This window comes from Theobroma cacao, chromosome 1 (genome assembly GCF_000208745.1).
Source record: "Theobroma cacao cultivar B97-61/B2 chromosome 1, Criollo_cocoa_genome_V2, whole genome shotgun sequence".
Classification (NCBI taxonomy): Eukaryota; Viridiplantae; Streptophyta; class Magnoliopsida; order Malvales; family Malvaceae; genus Theobroma; species Theobroma cacao.
Window position 1 is genome coordinate 21,095,401 of NC_030850.1, and position 7,259 is coordinate 21,102,659.

A 7,259-nucleotide genomic window follows, 5' to 3' on the forward strand; every position below is an offset into this window, starting at 1 on the left:
CCCATCATCATCATCACCAGCTCATGCGCACTCCCTACTCGCACATGGTTGGGTCATCATCGGGTTATGCGCATTCCCTACTCGCACATAACCGGGTCATCCTCGGCTTATGCGCACTCCCTACTTGTACATAGCCGAGTCAACATAATTACACAACATTATATTCAAGCATATATGTATATCAACATAAGGCAGCCACATAGAAATTCATAATAACCACATTTCATAACATAAACCTTTTCTCAAAAGCTTGTTCCCAAGGCATTCATTTTCATGAAAAATTGCATAAAATCATTCAAACACTTTGTTCAAAACAGTTATATTCCCAAAACAATTTTGATAGGCAGTCCACTCACAGGTGTCGAAAATCTGGATTCCGGGTGAACTCAGACTAATAGTCCTCAGGCGCAATTCCTTTGCCTTTTCCGGACGTCTCACCACCTTGACAAATAACAAAGTCGAGGAATTTACTATATTGTCCGTAAATTGATATAAATTAATTTAAATTACTAATGCTTGATATGTAAATGCAAAAATACGTCCGATTACCGTTTAATCATAATATCGATTAAATTCGACTGATCACCCGATTAATTGGCGATTGTGTCCAAATCACCTCCAAATTAATTCATTTCTCCTCTAATACCTTAATTTACCACATACATTTAAATAAAGCCAAATTCAGCATTAGAACCCTCACAGTTCCTTATAGAAAAATTTAGTCATTTGGTGCACTAGCATCGAATTTTTTCTACATAACCATTTCACCTTAATTCATCATTTTCCATGCCATTTTCCTTGAAATAAAAACAATCCCCCATTGATATTCAGCCCTCATGGTTCGGCCAACAAAGAACTCTAGAGAATTTAAATATTTCTTTTGTGTTTTTGTTCATAACCATGCTTAACTATCCCTAAACACTAACATAGTCTAAAATCAAATTATTCCAACAACAATTCCTCTTCCATACCCATTTTTCAGAATTGAATTCATCATGATAACTCAATATTCAACCATGGAAATCAAGAACAAAAGCATGGGTAAACTAGGTATCAAGGAGAATTAAAGAAATTTTAACTTACCTAGATTGTTTCCTTGATTTCCTCACTTTTTCTTTGAATTTCCACCTAGGTTTTCTTGTTTTTCCTTTTGTTCTTCCTTTTTTCTTGTTGCTAGATGCCTAGGCCGAATATGGTGAGGGAATTGGGGATTTAATGGGCTGATTGCTATAGAAAATAATAAAATAATCAAGCATGCCATGTGTCACATGCTTATTGGCCTAATTTTTAACTTTTTGACTTTTTCTTCTTAATTTTCCACCACAAATATTCTGGTATTTATCCAATCCTACCACAATTAAAATCCCTTGGTCTTGACAAGTGCTGGGGTGAAAAATTTACCGATTTGCCCCCGAGATGAAAAAATTACAATTTTGCCCCTATACTCCGAAATGTACCGAAATCTCATTATTTCTACTTTTCAACCTAAAATAACACTAATATTGATCAATATTAACCAAATGGGGCAAAAAAAATGTTTTATAAAAATTTTCGTTTAGTCCTCTAGTGGCAAAATTACCATTTTGCCCTTCTGCTCCAAAAATACCGAGAATCAAAATTTTTCACTGCTAAACATCATTTATACTCCAATAATCATAATTATATTTCATATAATTATTCTTGGTCAAATGTGATCAAATCTTGGCTAGAAATCTCCATTAAATCATCAAATGGTAAAATGACCGTTTTGTCCCTAATTAGACAATTTTCTTGATGGACTCCAAACTGGACCTTGAACTCCGAATCACTATTCTAAGCCATTCTGTGAGTTTTAAAATTTTCAAATTCCTCTTAGAATTTCTATTTGAACTAGTTTAAGGCTCGATTTAACTTAGTTGTATCACTCGGTACAATACCATCTTTTAATCGAGCTTGATAGGGTCTCACATTCTCCCCCACTAATAAAAATTCGATCCCCGAATTTAAATTCAATGTAGAGTGGCTTACCTTTACATATCGAAGAGGTGTGGATGCTTTGTCCGCATCTCATCCTCAGCTTCCCACGTTACCTCTTCGCTAGTGTGATTCCACCACAACACTTTCACTGAGGCTACATCCTTTGAACCGAGTTTTTTAACTTGCCTATCAAGGATAGCTACCGGTTGTTCCTCATAGGTTAGATCATATTGCAACTGAATGGTTTCATACCGTATTACATGTGATGGATCTGGGTTGTACTTCCTAAGCATGGACACATGAAACACGGGATGAATATTTGAAAGGTCTGGCGGTAAGGCCAAACGATAAGCCACCGCTCCAACCCTTTCTAAGATCTCGAATGGCCCTATATACCGAGGACTTAACTTCCCTTTCTTGCCAAACCTCATTACCCCTTTAGTTGGCGAAACTTTTAAAAAAACATGATCTCCTACTTGGAACTCCATGTCTCTTCGTCGGTTATCAACATATGATTTCTGTCTACTTTGTGCTGTTAACATCCTCTGACGGATCATGTGTATTTTCTCGGTTGCATCCTGCACCAATTCAGGCCCCAAAAGTTTCCTTTCTCCCACCTCTAGCCATCCATGGGTGACCTACATCTTCGTCCATATAAGGCCTCAAATGGTGCCATTTGGATGCTAGTTTGGAAACTGTTGTTGTAGGCAAATTCCACTAAGGGTAGATATTGCTCCCACCTGACACCAAGGTCTATCACACAAGCCCTCAACATATCCTCCAATGTCTGTATGGTCCGTTCAGATTGTCCATCAGTCTGAGGGTGGAAAGCTGTGCTGAAATCCAACTTAGTGCCCAATGTTTCTTGCAACTTTCCCCAAAACCTACTAGTAAACTGAGCTCCTCTGTCAGATACTATAGAAATGGGAATACCATGTAGTCGCACTATCTCATCCACATAAACTCGAGCATATTGGGCAGCCCCATAAGTAGTCTTAACCAGAAGAAAATGAGCTGACTTTGTTAACCGGTCCACTACTATCCAAATTGAATCATATCCCCCACTGGTTCGAGGCAAACCCGTTACAAAGTCCATAGCAATATGTTCCCACTTCCACTCGGGTACTGGTAATGGCTGTAGTAGCCCTGCAGGCTTTTGATGCTCGGCCTTAACCTGCTGACAAACCAGGCACTTGGAGACAAACTCAGCTACATCTCTCTTAAGTCCTTCCCACCAATACACCTCTTTCAAATCTTGATACATCTTTGTAGCCCCTGGATGTACCACATAAGCTGCCATGTGAGCTTCCTCCAATATTTCTCTCCTCAACCCGTCACCATCAGGCACATAAAGTCTGGTTCCATACCTCAACACTCCATCTGTGCCTTTAGTAAACATTTTTCCTTTCCTACCCTGAGGATCCTCTAAGGCCTTAATCACAAACTCATCTTTACTTTGTGCTTCTTTAATCCTGTCCATTAAAATAGGCCTCACTCTAAAGTGTGCTAGCAAAGCATTTGTCTTCGCAACTTCCAAACGCACACCTATGTCTCCCAAGCTATGGATCTCTCTAACCAAAGATCTCCTACCAATGGAAATATGTGCCAAGCTTCCCATTGATTTTCGACTCAAGGCATCTGCCACTACATTGGCCTTACCGGGATGATAAAGAATAGTACAATCATAATCCTTTAGCAACTCCATCCATCTACGTTGCCGTAAGTTAAGATCCCTCTGCTGAAATATATACTTCAGACTTTTGTGGTCCGTGTATATCTCGCAAGTCTCACCATACAAGTAATGTCTCCAAATCTTTAAGGCAAACACGATTGCTGCCATTTCCAAATCGTGTATGGGGTAATTCTGCTCATGCCTTTTAAGTTGCCTAGATGCATACGCAATCACCTTCCCATGTTGCATCAATACACATCCTAAACCAACCCCCGATGCATCACAAAACACCGTGTAACCCCTTGTGCCTTGCGGCAGGCTTAACACTGGAGCTGTGGTGAGACATGCCTTAAGCTTCTCAAAACTATTCTCACAAGCATCAGACCACTCAAATTTTGTATCTTTACGTGTCAGCTTAGTCAAAGGGGCAACTATTTTGGAGAAGTCCTTCACAAAGCGACGATAATAGCCAGCTAAACCCACAAAGCTTCTAATCTCCGTAACTGATGTTGGCCTTGGCCATTTTTCCACTGCTTCAATTTTCTTTGTATCAACTTGTATCCCCTCCTTAGATACCACATGCCCCAAGAATGCAACACTTTCGAGCCAAAACTCACACTTGGAGAACTTAGCATACAATCGATGTTCTCTCAAAATTTGGAGCACTATCTTAAGATGCTGCTCATGCTCCTCTCGACTCTTTGAATATATCAAAATGTCATCAATAAACACCACCACAAACTTATCCAAATAAGGTTTGAACACTCGGTTCATCAAATCCATAAAGGCTGCAGGAGCATTCGTGAGCCCAAATGACATCACTAAGAACTCATAGTGCCCATATCTTGTTCGAAATGCGGTCTTGGGTATATCTTCGTTCCGGATTCTCAACTGATGGTACCCAGATCGCAGATCTATCTTAGAAAAACATTGTGCTCCTTGTAGTTGATCAAATAAATCATCTATCCTTGGGAGAGGATATTTATTCTTCACCGTCACTTTATTAAGCTGTCGATAATCAATGCACAGCCTAAGTGACCCATCTTTCTTCTTCACAAATAACACTGGTGCTCCCCATGGGGATACACTAGGATGGATGAAGCCTTTATCCAACAAATCCTCTAATTGATCCTTAAGCTCTTTGAGCTCTGCCGGTGCCATTCTATATGGGGGTATGGATATAGGTCTAGTGTCGGGAATTAAATCTATGCAAAATTCAATCTCCCGCTCGGGAGGTAAACTTGGTAGCTCTTCGGGAAATACATCCACGAACTCCTTCACCACCAACACTTGACTTACATTTCCAACCTTCGGCTGAGTATCCCTTACAACAGCCAAGTAATCTATACAACCCTGTCGTATTAACCTTTTGACAGAAATGACCGATATCAAATTGGTTGGAGCATTACTCCTATCCCCCTGAATACTAAATGATGATTCACCGGGGAAATCAAATCTAACCAATTTATGATAACAATCCACACTAGCATGACGGGGTGACAACCAATCCATTCCCAAGATCACATCAAAGTCTAAGGTGTCTAACACCACCAAATTAACCAAAGTGTCCTTGTCCTTGACTCATACTACACAGGACTCATATTCCCATTCGGCCACAAATATCTCGACTATAAACCGTCCATAATCGATCCTAGATTTCCCAGTCAGCCAAAAACAGGCTTAAAAGCCCTAAAACCCAAAAACCCCTCAATTCTATTCTTTCACCCCTTTTCTTTAAAAGTTCACACCATTCAAAACCTTCAAACTCCATTAGCAAATATTGGATTCTAACTGCTAAAGGTAAGGATTATCACTCCCAAAAACTTGGCTTTGGTGATTTTGTTTTCTCTCTTTAAACACTAGGAATTTTTCTAGGTTTTCAAGATTTGGTTAGATCCCTTTATTTAAAGCTCACCAACAAGGAAAAATAGGTAAAATGAGTTGTTTATTTATTCGGTATGAGGTTTGGATGAAAGTTTGGTGGAAATAATTGGAAATAAGTGAAGATTAAATAAGGTTAGAAATAGGTATTCAAAGTATTCCAAAATTATTAAAAGTTTTTGAGAATATTGCTAATTCAATATCATTTTATTGGGACTTTGAAAGTATTGATAATTGAATATCATTTTTAGGTGATATTGGGGTAATTTGAGTTGTTGAAAAAGCTGAGCTGAGCTTTCAATGAAAGGTGCCCAGAGGAAAAAAGACACACTTCAAAACGTGGATAGATGCAGTTTTTTTTAATTATTTATATAATTAAGCATGCCTAATCTACAACCTCACATTAAAACATATTTGGATGAACTTTGTGATGTGAACAATGGTTTAAAGCTTGTTTTATGAAATATGTATATACTATGTACATATGTTATTATGTATTTATTTTGAGCATACGGAACAAGCCTTTCAATCGTTTGACGCCTCAAGATAGATATTTGTCTATGGATAATTACTTGATTGATGATTGAATTCATCCCTTGTTCGGAAATGGACTTGAACGCTTGACTTGATTTTTGGTTGAACCCTTTGAGCTTGGATAGCAAATGAATTTATTTTTTCATTTGGAAATGAATATTTGGTATTTGGAAACATGGCATAAAAAATGTTTTAATGGAGCTTACTTGAGTTATGAACCTGTAGCTAGTGACAATAGCCACTAGCCATTGTGCATAATGATTTGCTTTAACCCTTTGATTTGGTTTCGTTTGGTAGTTGATACGATCCTACAGCCTTTGATGTACCGTCTATAACTATCATATATCTGACCTCTATGATGCTACAACACACTTTGATTTGGTTGTCCATGCTACTTAGTGCTCCATGACCTATTTGAGATGATATGTGACACTATGAAATTGAAACTTGATATTTGTTTTGGATTTTGGACTTTGGTATTGATATTGTGTCACGACCCAGAACCACCTTCGAGTCCGTGACAACAGCCGCGATGTCCCGATAGGCACTCATCTTCCGAGTACCCTATCGAGACCTCGCAAGGCTCTCATATCAATTCCTCACCTACCCTGTGATTTACTGTTACAAAAATCGTGTTTTAAAACAATATAGATCATTTTTTTCATCCAAAAATAATAAAATTTTAATTTCTGCCTCACAGGGGCGTTTTTGTCATTTTCATCAAAAATTTCGAAACAAGTTAAAAATGTAATAATTAGGTGGAAAACGCATATTTCATACTTAGAAATAAGTTTTGATATCTAAAACGTTCATTTAAAAGCAAATTGACAATTAGTACTATTCAAAAATAATAAATAAAATATTCTATTTTCTCATAAAATAAATTTCAATAGAAATATTCGTAAATAATTTTTTTTGCACATGAAAGTAAAGTGAAAATTGTATGAATAGAAATACAGATAACCAAAATATAAGATTTGATCTGCAATAATACGTGGGCCCAATTGATCAAGAGGATGTAAGACTGTGAACTCTTACTTTCTATAATGCAGTTCCGAGCTTAGTTCTCATCCTACTCGACTATCTACAAACTGTCCTGAGCCTGAAAAATGTATAGAAAGAAAGGGTGAGATTTTATAATCCCAGTGAGTAAACATATACCATCTAAAGTATCTAAAGCCGAGTAAATGGAGACAATTAAAATAAGTCATCATAC

General features: G+C 37.7%; 1 pseudogene; it reads right to left on the minus strand.

Annotated features, from left to right (window-relative positions):
• The window catches only part of LOC18612913, a 97,546-nt pseudogene continuing 92,268 nt past the window's right edge, over positions 1,982–7,259 (minus strand).